The sequence below is a fragment of the Mustelus asterias genome, chromosome 5 (assembly GCF_964213995.1).
Source record: "Mustelus asterias chromosome 5, sMusAst1.hap1.1, whole genome shotgun sequence".
NCBI lineage: Eukaryota > Metazoa > Chordata > Chondrichthyes > Carcharhiniformes > Triakidae > Mustelus > Mustelus asterias.
In genome coordinates, this window is record NC_135805.1 from 100652207 (window position 1) to 100665781 (window position 13575).

Here is a 13575-nt window from a genome sequence, read left to right on the forward strand (position 1 = left end):
AGGCAAGACTGTTCTCTTCCTGTTGGGGAGCACTTCAGCGGTCACGGGCATTTGGCCTCTGATCTTCGCGTAAGCGTTCTCCAAGGCGGCCTTCATGACACACGACAGCGCAGAGTCGCTGAGCAGAAACTGATAGCCAAGTTCCGCACACATGAGGACGGCCTCAACCGGGATCTTGGGTTCATGTCACACTGTCTGTAACCCCCACAGCTTGCCTGGACTTGCAGAATCTCACGGGCTGTCCTGTCTGGAGACAATACACATCTCTTTAACCTGTGCTTAATGCTCCCTCCACTCACATTGTTTGTACCTTTTTGATTTGATTATCTGTAAAGACTGCATTCCAATCATTCTTCTGTAAATTGAGTTTGTGTCTTTGTATGCCCTGTTTGTGATCAGAACTCACACCCTCTTTCCCACCCAGTCTCTTTCCTCTGTTATCCTTCCCTCTCTCTCTCTCTTTCTCTCACTGGTTAGAATATTTCTCCTCTTCTCTCTCACACTTCTGTTTTTTTTCTATTTCTTTCTCTTTCATTCTGGACTTTGTTCAGTGTCGGCTTTATTTCTCTTTTCCCACGGGGCACTTTTAATAGCCGCAGAAACAATCTTGCCATTCGTGGCTATGAAGGGAGGAGTGCGGCTGGGACTGAAGAGGAAGTGGGTTTAAGTGAGAGTTGAGATAGTTTGGTTATGAAGCTTGTGGGAGAGAGTTCAGGGAAGAGAGTTGAAGGGGGCAGGGTCTCAGAGGGAACCACCGGCATTGGGACAGTATTGGCACGCATCCCAATGCAACTTGTTGTGTCTGGATGTTTTGTGCATTGCATTAATTGTAGTAAAAGTCTGGACCACTGCACTTAACCAAAATCTAAAAATAATTGTGGCTCTTATCCGTTGTTTCCAGATGTAAGTGTGGTCTAACGGGTTCTAACCACAGAATAATGAATCTATCAATTCGCGTGAACTGAACTGTGGGTTAAAGTAGCCACATCCACAGAGACATTTTTATGGTTAAAGTGTACCACAAGTTCCGCTCCAGTCCCAACACTATGTTAAAAGACAAATGCAAAAGCCATGCATTCCAACCTCTGTTATAGAGTTTGAGCATGTGTCATGGCCGGCACCCAGATATGATAAATATCTGTGTAACTGACTTATGTTTGGGCTTGTGGATGTAGATATTGATCATGTATCATAACTTGCCAAGTCAGATCTATTTATAGCACTTTGGAACATGCTTTCAACCGAAAATAAGATACGTATTTTTGCAGTTCAAGGAATATCAGAAAATGTTGTGCCTCTCCATTTGGGGAAGGAATTTTTACGTGAAGCAAAATGGTAAGCATCATCTTTTTGTACCTGTGGTGTGCTTCAAAGAGTGAGGAGAACAATTTTTTACCCATCGCCCATTTCTATCGTTCTTAGAAAAGTAAATATTTGGACATCTTCAAGAATTCAGAAATACTGCTGTCTTCCTTCTTTAACAATAGCTAGGTAGATGACAGCTCTGGTTCACTAATGTCCTTTAGAGTAGGAAATCTGCCATCCTTACCTGGTCTGGCCTAGATGTGATTCCATGTTCTGCAACAATGTGGTTGACTCTTAAATACCCTCTGAAATGGCCTAGCAAGCCATTAAGTTCAAAGAGCAATTAGGGATGGGTCATAAATGCTGGCCCAGCTGGCAACACCACATCCCATGAATGAATAAAAAAATCCTGATCTTCCAAGGATTGCTGGCTTTGAACAGTGGTCAGGTATTAGAATTGACCTAATCCGCATATTGCATATTTAAATAGAGTAAGCGAATGATAGATGATGAGTCAATTGAATTGGTAGGGATGTGGCAGTGGGTAATGTTCCTATATCTTGAGTCAGAATTTCTGGGTTTGAGAGCTTGATGGCCAAGGAAGGTGCGTTTATAATATGGCAAAATAGAGTATCAACTTGCAAATCTTTCCAACATACACCAATAGCAGGTGGCAAGAGTGGGCGAGATTCCTCGTTAGCCATGTGATGAATCACTATCCATAGCTTCAGATTACAACATGCATGTAGCAGTGCACGTTGCCACAGCAACACACACTCCCTGAATGATTAGTAACACCAGTCAGTTGAATACTCCATTTACTGTTTTGGTATAAAACACTTATGATAAAGAGAGGTAGCCATTATTGATGTATCAGCAAATTATTCAACACAGGAATGTGCAGCACTGGACTATTGTCAGTTGCAAGGATTTTTAAAAAATCTTTGCATGGTTTTTAATTTCTTGTATTATTTAAACATGTTCTTTGATACAGAAAGCTACAGCTCTATGGATGAGACATAATTTCCCCACTTGCGCCTTCAGACAAATTTCTTGCATATTCCTTGCAACGCCTGAACACTTTTCAGCTCTCTTCTGTAAAATCCTACTCCACCCAGCATTGTGGTTTAATTGATACAATTTTGATTGGTTTAGTTCAAGACACGGCTCGGTATCAGACAACGTCTGCTGCGAATGTCTCCTTTCAATCAGCTCCACAGACTTGTGCTGAGATATTCTAAATTGGTGTCTCAGTGAGGGAGTGTTGCTCGGGCTGCAGTGGAGAGTGACAGTTGGGGAAGTGTGGGGAAGTTTTTTGTTTTCTTTTTTTCTTGCTGGTAATGGCTTCAGGGATGGCAGTTCAGGCAGTATGCTGCATCTCCTGTGGGATGTATGTGGTGAGGAAATCCAGTAGTGTTTCAGGAGATTTTAGTTGTAAGAAGTGCATTAGATTGCAGCTTCTGGAGGAGCGTGTAAAGGAGCTGGAGGGGGAGGTAGAGGAACTCCGCATAATTCGGGAGGCGGAGGTGGAAGTTGATAGGAGTTATAGAGAAATAGTAACTCCTAGAAATGAGGCTTGGGTCAATGCCAGGAGGAGGGGTAAGAAGCAATCGGGAAGACAATCCCCTGGGGCGGTTCCCCTCCATAATAGGTTTTCGGTGCTGGAGGCTACAGTTGAGGAGGAATCAACTGAGCATAGAGAGCAGATCTCTGGGGGTGAGCCGAGTGAGAAAGCTCAGGTGGTTAGGGGCTGTAAAAGACTGGGCCTTGTGATTGGGGACTCCACAATTAAGGAGACAGATAGGAGGGTCGGAACTAAAGGTAGGGACTCAGGGTTGGTGTGTTGCCTACCAGGGGCTGGGGTCCGGGATGTGTCTGACAGGGTATTCAGGACTCTTAGGGGGGAGGGAGATAAACCACAAGTTATTGTACATGTGGGGACACACGACATAGGGAGGATAGGGGAAGGGGATATTAGGCAGGGATTTATGGAGTTGGGGTGGAAACTAAAGGCCAAGACTGACAGAGTGGTTATCTCTGGACTCTTGCCTGTACCACGGGATAGTTTAGAGAGGAATAGGGAGAGGGAAGGTTTGAATTCATGGCTGAGGGGATGGTGCAGGAGGGAGGGGTTCAGGTACTTAAGCAATTGGGGCTCGTACTGGGGAAGGTGTGACCTCTATGAGAAGGATGGTCTACACCTTAATCAGAAGGGGACCAATATCCTGGGGGGTAAATTTGCTAAGGCCATGCAGGGAGGTTTAAACTGATTCGGGGGGGGGGGGAGGGATCCTGAGTAGTGGGGCTGAAAGTGAGGGATGCATGGATGGGGACTGCAATGCACGGCATTGCAGAGGTGGGGTGGAGCAGGGTTTGAAATGTGTATACTTCAATGCCAGGAGTATTCGCAATAAAGTGGGTGAACTTGCAGCGTGGATCAGTACCTGGGACTTCGATGTTGTGGCTATTTCAGAGACATGGATAGAGCAGGGGCAGGAATGGATGCTGCAGGTCCCGGGGTTCAAATGTTTTAGTCGAAGTAGGGAAGGAGGTAGAAGAGGGGGAGGGGTAGCATTATTGGTCAGAGATTGTATCACAGTGTCAGAGAGGAGGTTTGATGAGGACTTATCTGTTGAGGTAGTATGGGCGGAGATTAGAAATAGGAGAGGAGAGGTCACCCTGTTGGGAGTCTTTTATAGACCTCCTAAAAGTTCTAGAGAGGTTGAGGAAAGGATTGCGGAGTCAATCCTGCTTAGGAGTGAAAGTAATAGGGCAATTGTTATGGGGGATTTTAACTTGACTAATATTGACTGGAATTGTTATAGCTCTAGCTCGTTAGAGGGGTCAGTTTTTGTTCAAAGCGTGCAGGAAGGTTTTTTGACTCAGTATGTAGACAGGCCAACTAGAGGTGAGGCTATATTGGATCTGGTGCTGGGAAATGAGCCAGACCAGGTGCTAGACTTGGAAGTTGGTGTGCATTTTGGTGATAGTGACCACAATTCGGTTACGTTCACCTTAGTGATGGAAAGGGATAGGCATGAACCTCGGGCCAATGGTTTTAGCTGGGGGAAGGGTAATTATGAGGCTATTAGGAGAGAATTAGGAAACATAGGTTGGACTAGGAGATTACAGGGACTGGGAACGTCCGACATGTGGAGTTTTTTCAAGGAGCAGCTACTGCGAGTCTGTGATAGGTATGTCCCTGTCAGGCAAGGAGGAATTGGTAGGGCTAGGGAACCGTGGTGCACCAAAAAAGTTTCTTTGTTGGTTAAAAAGAAAAAGGAGGCTTATGTTCGGATGAGACGTGAGCACTCGGGTAGTGCACTAGAAAGCTTTAGATTGGCTAAGAGGGAGTTGAAGAGCGAGCTTAGAAGGGCTAAAAGGGGACATGAGAAGACTTTGGCGGATAGGGTTAAAGAGAATCCTAAGGCGTTCTATAGGTATGTCAAGAACAGAAGGTTGGTTAGGGCAAGTTTAGGGCCAGTTATAGATGGCAGAGGGAAGTTATGTGTGGAACCGGAGGAGATTGGTGAAGCATTGAACCAATATTTCTCTTCGGTGTTCACGCAAGGGGACATGAATATAGCTGAGGAGGACACTGGGTTGCAAGGGAGTAGAATAGACAGTATTACAGTTGATAAGGAGGATGTGCAGGATATTCTGGAGGGTCTGAAAATAGATAAATCCCCTGGTCCGGATGGGATTTATCCAAGGATTCTCTGGGAGGCAAGAGAAGTGATTGCAGAGCCTCTGGCTCTGATCTTCAGGTCGTCGTTGGCCTCTGGTATAGTACCAGAAGATTGGAGGTTAGCGAATGTTGTCCCATTGTTTAAGAAGGGGAACAGAGACTTCCCCGGGAATTATAGACCGGTGAGTCTCACTTCTGTTGTCGGCAAGATGTTGGAAAAAATTATAAGGGATAGGATTTATAGTTATTTGGAGAGTAATGAATTGATAGGTGATAGTCAGCATGGTTTTGTGGCAGGTAGGTCGTGCCTTACTAACCTTATTGAGTTTTTTGAGAAAGTGACCAAGGAGGTGGATGGGGGCAAGGCAGTGGACGTGGTATATATGGATTTTAGTAAGGCGTTTGATAAGGTTCACCATGGTAGGCTTCTGCAGAAAATGCAGATGTATGGGATTGGGGGTGATCTAGGAAATTGGATCAGGAATTGGCTAGCGGATAGGAAACAGAGGGTGGTGGTTGATAGTAAATATTCATCATGGAGTGCGGTTACAAGTGGTGTACCTCAGGGATCTGTTTTGGGGCCACTGCTGTTTGTAATATTTATTAATGATCTGGATGAGGGTATAGTTGGGTGGATTAGCAAATTTGCTGATGACACCAAAGTCGGTGGTGTGGTAGACAGTGAGGAAGGGTGTCGTAGTTTGCAGGAAGACTTAGACAGGTTGCAAAGTTGGGCCGAGAGGTGGCGGATGGAGTTTAATGCGGAGAAGTGTGAGGTAATTCACTTTGGTAGGAATAACAGATGTGTTGAGTATAGGGCTAACGGGAGGACTTTGAATAGTGTGGAGGAGCAGAGGGATCTAGGTGTATGTGTGCATAGATCCCTGAAAGTTGGGAATCAAGTAGATAAGGTTGTTAAGAAGGCATATGGTGTCTTGGCGTTTATTGGTAGGGGGATTGAATTTAGGAGTCGTAGCGTTATGTTGCAACTGTACACAACTCTGGTGCGGCCGCACTTGGAGTACTGTGTGCAGTTCTGGTCCCCACATTACAGGAAGGATGTGGAGGCTTTGGAGAGGGTGCAGAGGAGGTTTACCAGGATGTTGCCTGGTATGGAGGGGAGATCCTATGAGGAGAGGCTGAGGGATTTGGGATTGTTTTCGCTGGAAAGGCGGCGGCTAAGAGGGGATCTTATTGAAACATATAAGATGATTAGAGGTTTAGATAGGGTGGATAGTGATAGCCTTTTTCCTCTGATGGAGAAATCCAGCACGAGGGGGCATGGCTTTAAATTGAGGGGGGGTAGTTATAGAACCGATGTCAGGGGTAGGTTCTTTACCCAGAGGGTGGTGAGGGATTGGAATGCCCTGCCAGCATCAGTAGTAAATGCGCCTAGTTTGGGGGCGTTTAAGAGATCCGTAGATAGGTTCATGGACGAAAAGAAATTGGTTTAGGTTGGAGGGTCACAGTTTTTTTTTTACTGGTCGGTGCAACATCGTGGGCCGAATGGCCTGTTCTGCGCTGTAATGTTCTATGTTCTATGTTCTATGTTCTAAATAAATAATTGACAAAATATTCATCTTCGTGCTTGAAAAGTTCCAATTTTAAAAGCAATTGATGACTTTTGGAATAAAAATTGAATAATTAATAAACATCCATTGGTAATTCCGTGAAAGCACCATCACAATTTAGAACTGTAATTAATATTTATGCAGCACGCGTCTGAAAAATGTTGATTTTGACTTTCAGGCCCCAGTTTTAGGCTCGATTACACCATTTTCCAAACTGGCTTGGATAGTAGCAATAATAATATTGCGAAACATTACTTACGAGATGGTAACTCGACTGGATCATGAGCTAATACAAACCCTCTTCCCCATTTTGAATCTACTCTGGGTCTTTTATGATGGTTGGACTATTATAAATGAGTTTATTAAAAAATTGACATTAGTATAATGCAACATTCGTCACCCGCTATCTTTCCTGCAGTCCCATGGAGAGTGGAATTTAGCATTTTAACTGCTATTTTGTGTTTGTGAAGATTGTGTCAGTTCCAAGGTGTGTGTCAATCAGGTTCAGTATTTGAGCTACAGTCTCAGGGGGCCACCTTCAGAAAATGCTGTTTATACTCGAAAACCCTGCTATACAACAGTGATGTAGTTTACAAAAGCAGAGAATATTTTCTGTAATTAGAAAAAACGATGACAACAAGTTCAAATAACTCTGCACTTGTTTCAAGGAAATGGGGAACGAATTAATGATCAGAGTTTTCAAAGGATTAAAGCAGGTGAACAGAGATGGGGTAAAAATCCCCCATGGAGCAGAAGGGCTCTTGTATATTGATTCCTATATTAATATACTTGGGATAGTTCTGACAAAAACTGGGACAAATTTATGACTTTTTCACCCAGGCGGTTACCTGGGGAGCCATTTCTCAATTCAACCTGTCCAATTATCATCCTATTGAAGTCAATGTTGATATTTGTGATGTGCACAACCTGACCTGCCAAGTGAGAACATTGACAATTATCACGGGGTTAAACCGCTCTCCTGATTTAACATTCCATTGAAGTCATGGGAAGCAAAAATGGGGAGAGGCATTTAACGGGTGGCTGATTTGCTTTTGAGCATTTTACCCAATTATCCAGTCAAAAATATCCCTGATTATTTTTCCGGCAGTGCTTGAGAATGTCCATATATAAGTAAACATGAACATCCTCTTGAATAGTTCCAGGAACCTATTCCTTTAATGTTGCCATGAATAATTGCTGATTAACAATTATGACCTGGAAAATATCTGCCAAATCCAATGGAATGATACCTTGTTGGGATAGGCATCCACAGTTAAAGATCAAAGCAGGATTGGGTTTGAGAAAAGTTCACTGACTGGTCAGAGTTTAATGCCCTTCTCTGTAGTGGGTTTGACAGCATGTGGGCATTTAATCTGGCAGTGAGGTGACGGATGGATTCCCTTCTGACTTCTTTCCTCTATCCTGAATAAATCCCTGGTGGGAAGGTCCGTGGAAGGCCTTCCCGCCCTGCTGCCAATTGATATTATTGATGTTGGTACTGATATTGCTACTAATACTGGTATTGACACTGATAATTGATATTATTATTCACTCTGTGGTAGGCGAGGGATTTGCCATGTGGGAACCGTGCAAAGTAAACCCTGTCGGGGTTGCTTTTGTGCCCCTCATTTAAGCCATCCAGTGCCTGATTGAGGGACCCAGTATTGGGAAAGTAGGATCTGCTGAGAGCCACCCCATGGCCATGCTGCCAACTTCCTTCCTCCACGATGCTCACCACATGACGCCCCCTCCATCACTCACCTGGGTTTAGGTGAGTAATGAGATTGGGCAGGCTGATGAGTAATACTGGGTATTGGGTGGATCATAGAATCATAGAATCATAGAAACCCTACAGTGCAGAAGGAGGCCATTCGGCCCATCGAGTCTGCACCGACCACAATCCCACCCAGGCCCTACCCCCACATATTTACCCGCTAATCCCTCTAACCTACGCATCCCAGGACTCTAAGGGGCAATTTTTAACCTGGCCAATCAACCTAACCCGCACATCTTTGGCCTGTGGGAGGAAACCGGAGCACCCGGAGGAAACCCACGCAGACACGAGGAGAATGTGCAAACTCCACACAGACAGTGACCCGAGCCGGGAATCGAACCCGGGACCCTGGAGCTGTGAAGCAGCAGTGCTAACCACTGTGCTACCGTGCCGCCCAGCAGCAGCCAATGCCTCCCCGGGATCCTGAAAATGGCCTGCCACTGCTCAGTTAAGAGCTTGATTGGCAGTTAATTCAGTGGGCCCTTCCTGAAAATAGATGGCATGGGGCTCCTGGCGGCTCTACAGCTGCTGTCCAAGATGTTGTCTCCATTAAATACTGCCCCTTCAATCACAAAGCATAAGAGAGCAAAGAGCTGCTTTCAGCTGATACTGAGTAAAGTGGCAGGAAAGCCTTTTTCATCTGGTATCACTTAAATCTTGAAATACTGACATTGGACTGCTTTTAAAGCAATCCCCAGCTCTGTAATCATATTGATTTGCTAGATGGGATGGAATGATACCTTGTTGGGATAGGCATCCACAGTTAAAGATCAAAACAGGACTGGGTTTGAGGAAAGTGCACTGACTGGGCAGAGTTGAATGCCCTTTGTCGGGTTTGACAGTGTGGGGGCATTTAATCAGGCAGGAAGGTGTAGCTTGAACCTCGGTATGTTTCACCCTCTGCCAAAGGGTGGAAATTTGTAGGTATTTAGGAAACACTTCACAAGCCAGCTCTTTAAACATCTTCCTGTTTCTTTGAACTCTTAGAAATATTTTCTTCACAGCTTTTTTCTGATATTGATAACAATAATAGCTGCTGTTTATTTAGTAACAGAACCACTGGGATGAGTTTTAATCTTCAGGAGTGTATTTATTCAAACATGGGGCGAGGGTGAAAACCACCGAAATTGAGAGAGGAAGCCAGTCGCTCCCTGTATTTCACTGCAGAGAACAAAGCCCCCCGGAGATATGGGTTTCCATTTAAAATGTATTAATTACTCAATTAGAGCAACGTTGATATTGATATGCAAGGTGAGTACAGACTGACGGGGCTGAAACAATCTCTGGGAAATATGTGGTAAGTGCTCAGTATTAACAGTGGCTTTCTTACCTGCTTGTGGGAAAGGGTTTGTTCACAGTGCTTGTACTGAGAGGTTACTCTGCACGTTTTGAAGGTTTAATCTGCACTTTGAAGCTCGAATCTATCAGGTCAGCATGGATGTCACCTACTTGGCCTTACCTGGACCTCAGTTAAGGACAAGGATGACCAGCCATAGCAACAGCAGCACCACCAAAACCAGCAACGTGCTGCAGCTTCCAGACTGATAGCTTCCCAGGAGAGAGGTACAGTTCGCTGGAGGCCAGACTTAGCACACAGGGTCGACAGGTTGCGTTGGACACCAGTGCCTCAGGAGGTTCAAAGTATTGTGTCAAGTGCTGAAATTTTCAGCCTGCTGGAACACAATTTGCAGAGGTTATCAAAGTCACCAATATCCTCAACTTTTAGTCTGGGATCCTCCCAGAATCATTTGCCGCATCTCACAAACAGCGAATCCACAAATGCATAAGACAGGTGACTAATGGTTTCTTCATCAGGGTATTTAATTATATCAGTTTTGCTTGCAACAGTGTCAGTCAGAATGAGTGGGTGCTCAGGTTTGTGGTTGTGGCTGGCTTCCAACAGGCACAGGGTCTCATTCAACATGTGGCCATGTCAAGTAAAGCAAGCCATGGTGAAGTGAATCACATGGGCCTTGTATCTATATAGCAATGCTGATTAGCTATCCTTGAGACCCAACTCTCATGTGGACCCACGAGGAGTAAGAGTAATTTCATGTTGACCTTGGGCCTCCCAGTTTTTGCATGTATTGCTGCCTTAGTATCATCACCACCTTTGCAGCCAAAACTTGGCACCAATGAAGTTCCATCCCTTCCACGCCCTGACATAGTCTAATATTATCTTTTGGATCCAAGGTGCTTTACAGAGAATGAGAGATTTGATGCCAAGCCTTGGAGGAAAAGATTACTGTGGATAACCAAAAACTTGGTTTGAAAGTTGTGTTTTAACAAGCTTTTAAAAGGTTAATGGAAGTGTTAACAAACAAAAATGACACCAAATCATGTAAAGGAATATTAGGACAGATGATCAAAAGTTTGGTGAAGGAGGCATGTTTTAAGCAGCTTATTATAGAGAAGTAGGGAGGCACAGAGGTTTCGGAAGGGAGTTCCAGAGCTTAAAGTCTATGCAGCTGAAGGCAATTGTCCGTCATGGTGGAGTTCAAATCATGATGCTCAAGGGGTAGGAGGCCACAGGAAGATAAAATTTCAGAGAACAGAAAGGAGATTATTGGAGACATTGAGACTTCAAGTGAGAAAGTATGAGAATGAGATTTTCAGCACTGGAGGTGGAGAGGATAAATGTTACACAGGTGGAAAGTGGCAACCTTGGTAATATGTGGGGTTCAGAGCTCAAACAGGATGCCAAGGTTCTTGCATGGTCTATTAAAGCCCGTGCAAATGGACGAGGGGGATAATGGAATCCATGGCAATGCAGTGACATTAATTGCACAACTGGTGATCCAAGAGAATATCATTACCATTGAAATTGTGGCATTGCCACAATCCCTGACATAATGAGCAACTTGTAAAAAATCTGGGAATGCAGAACACCCTACCCTTTAATACAGGAACTGTATTGACTTACTGCAAATGTAAAATATATAGTATGTAATTATTCATTTAACACACGTTGAGAATAATGAGGTCCGGTTGCAGGCTTCTTCAGCTCAAAACCTATCTGTGTAATGCTCTCTGCAATATTTGTGTACTATTCACCAGTGCGTTACCCATTTCCGATCTGTTTTAGTTTTTGTTACACTTGCCACAGGCATTCATCTGGAATTCTTTATGTTTGATCAGCTTACTGAAATATTTTGTCAAGAGATGAATGAATGTGCAATAAGAAAAAGCAAACGTCACTTAAGGTAGTGAAAGCTGAATGGCCTCCCAAAGAGGAAGAAAAATGCCCCATTATTTAAGGTGTCCTTGCATCTACCCTGAATCACAAAGATCATAATATAACATCATGGGAAGAAAATCTTTTGAAAACAAACCCCTCATAAATCACTGCAAAGTTATTCTCATACATTACGAGTCCATTCATAAGTTGACCCCACTATTTAAAAGCTTCTCTTATTTAAGTGGATTCAGCTATATTCAGTTCACTTTACCCAATGGTGTGCCTGTAATTTATTCATTCTCCATTTAAGCCAGCACTGTTCACTATCCAGCAAGAAAAAAAAAGGCAATCAATTTGCACATTTCTTGCATGATTATTCTATTCAAATCAGATTGACCTGTCTGAGGTACCATGTACAGACGCCGTCTATTGGGACTGAGAAGAATGGAATACGATGTGGAGTTGTGAATAAATTGAAGAACGCTTTGCATAATCAATAATACATTGCTCATGTAAGCACAAATTCCATGATAAGATTCGGAAGGGCGCATATATTTGGAAGACGTGTAGCTATATACAGCCATCCTAAAATTAACTTATGAAATGTAAATTGAATGAAGCTATCTATCATGAATAAGGAAAAAAATACTGAATTAGGGCACTAAAATCTCTGGAGGATGAAAAGTGCCAGAAGAGGAAGATTCAAATTAAGACAAGGAAGAAACACCACATAATTCTGCTGGGAGTCCTCTAACCCTTTGGTGGGGGGGAGGGGATGTGTAGTGATTAATTCAACTTGCAACTCTAAGCATCCTGTCCATGTTAGAATGAAAGAATAGAAATTCTCCTGCATTTCACACCTCAAAGCCACCTTGCTGCTCCACTACTTGGGCAGGCAGCTCCCACCCTCCAACTGAGCGACCAACACTATTGTGAATGACTTCACCCTATTGTGCTCTTGCACCCTTGTCTCACAGCCCACAACAAATGCTGTCCTCTGAACACAAGCCATTCCCAACATTCACACCACCCTGCTTTTCCTTCTTGCAGGAGTAGAAATCACACAACTTGGCCAAAGTCAGAGACATGGGTTTGTGGGAGGTTGTGAGCAGGAGAGGGTGGGTTAGGCCTCCAATGACTGGCACCTTGTTGGGCATTGGCAATATTTTCCTGCCTGTTCCGGTGCAAAGATGGTCAGCGGCAATCTTCTGCGAAGGCCTGAGCCCCCTGAGGCACTGGAGCTTGCAAGTGTCAGGATAGCTTGTCCTGTGACGGTAGACTCTATATTGTGGGCGCGGGGGTCTTACCACCTCCCACTTGTATCTTGGTGGCCACTCTCTCTGCCCTGTGCAGTAGTATGTGGCTGTGGAGAAGGCTAGTGGTGTTGCTCCAGCTGTAGATCATAGAATCATAGAATCCCTATAGAACAGAAGGAGGCCATTCAGCCCATCGAGTCTGGACTGACCACAATCCCACACAGGCCCTATTCCCGTAACCCCGCACATTTACCCTGCTAATCCCCCTAACAATCAATTTAGCATGGCCAGTCAACTTAACCCGCATATCTTTGTCGGTGGGAGGAAACCAGAGCACCCGGAGGAAACCCACGCAGACAAGGGGAGAATGTGCAAACTCCATACAGACAGTCACCCAAGGCCAGAATTGAATCTGGGACCCTGGCACTGTGAAGCCATGATGTGGAGGGAGTCGTGCTGACCACTGTGCCACCATGCCGTTTGCTTTTTCTTATTGCACATTCATTCATCTCTCATCAATATATTCAGATGGAATATATTGCAGTTGGAAGTCTTCTGCCCTCGACCTTTAGAAGGGTTGGGGTGTTGTGCAGCTATGTGAGTTGCTTCTATGTCACGCTGAAGGCTGGCTGTAGGGAAGTGTATCTGAGGGTGAGTGAAGTGCTGATCAGGTGAAGTGCCTTCTTTAGTGATAGAAAACTGCATCTACAAAACCCCTCACACCCGTCTGAAATCCCATAGCCGCCACTGGCACATATGAATAAAAAAGCATTACCATCCAGGATAATTTTTGAAAAATCATA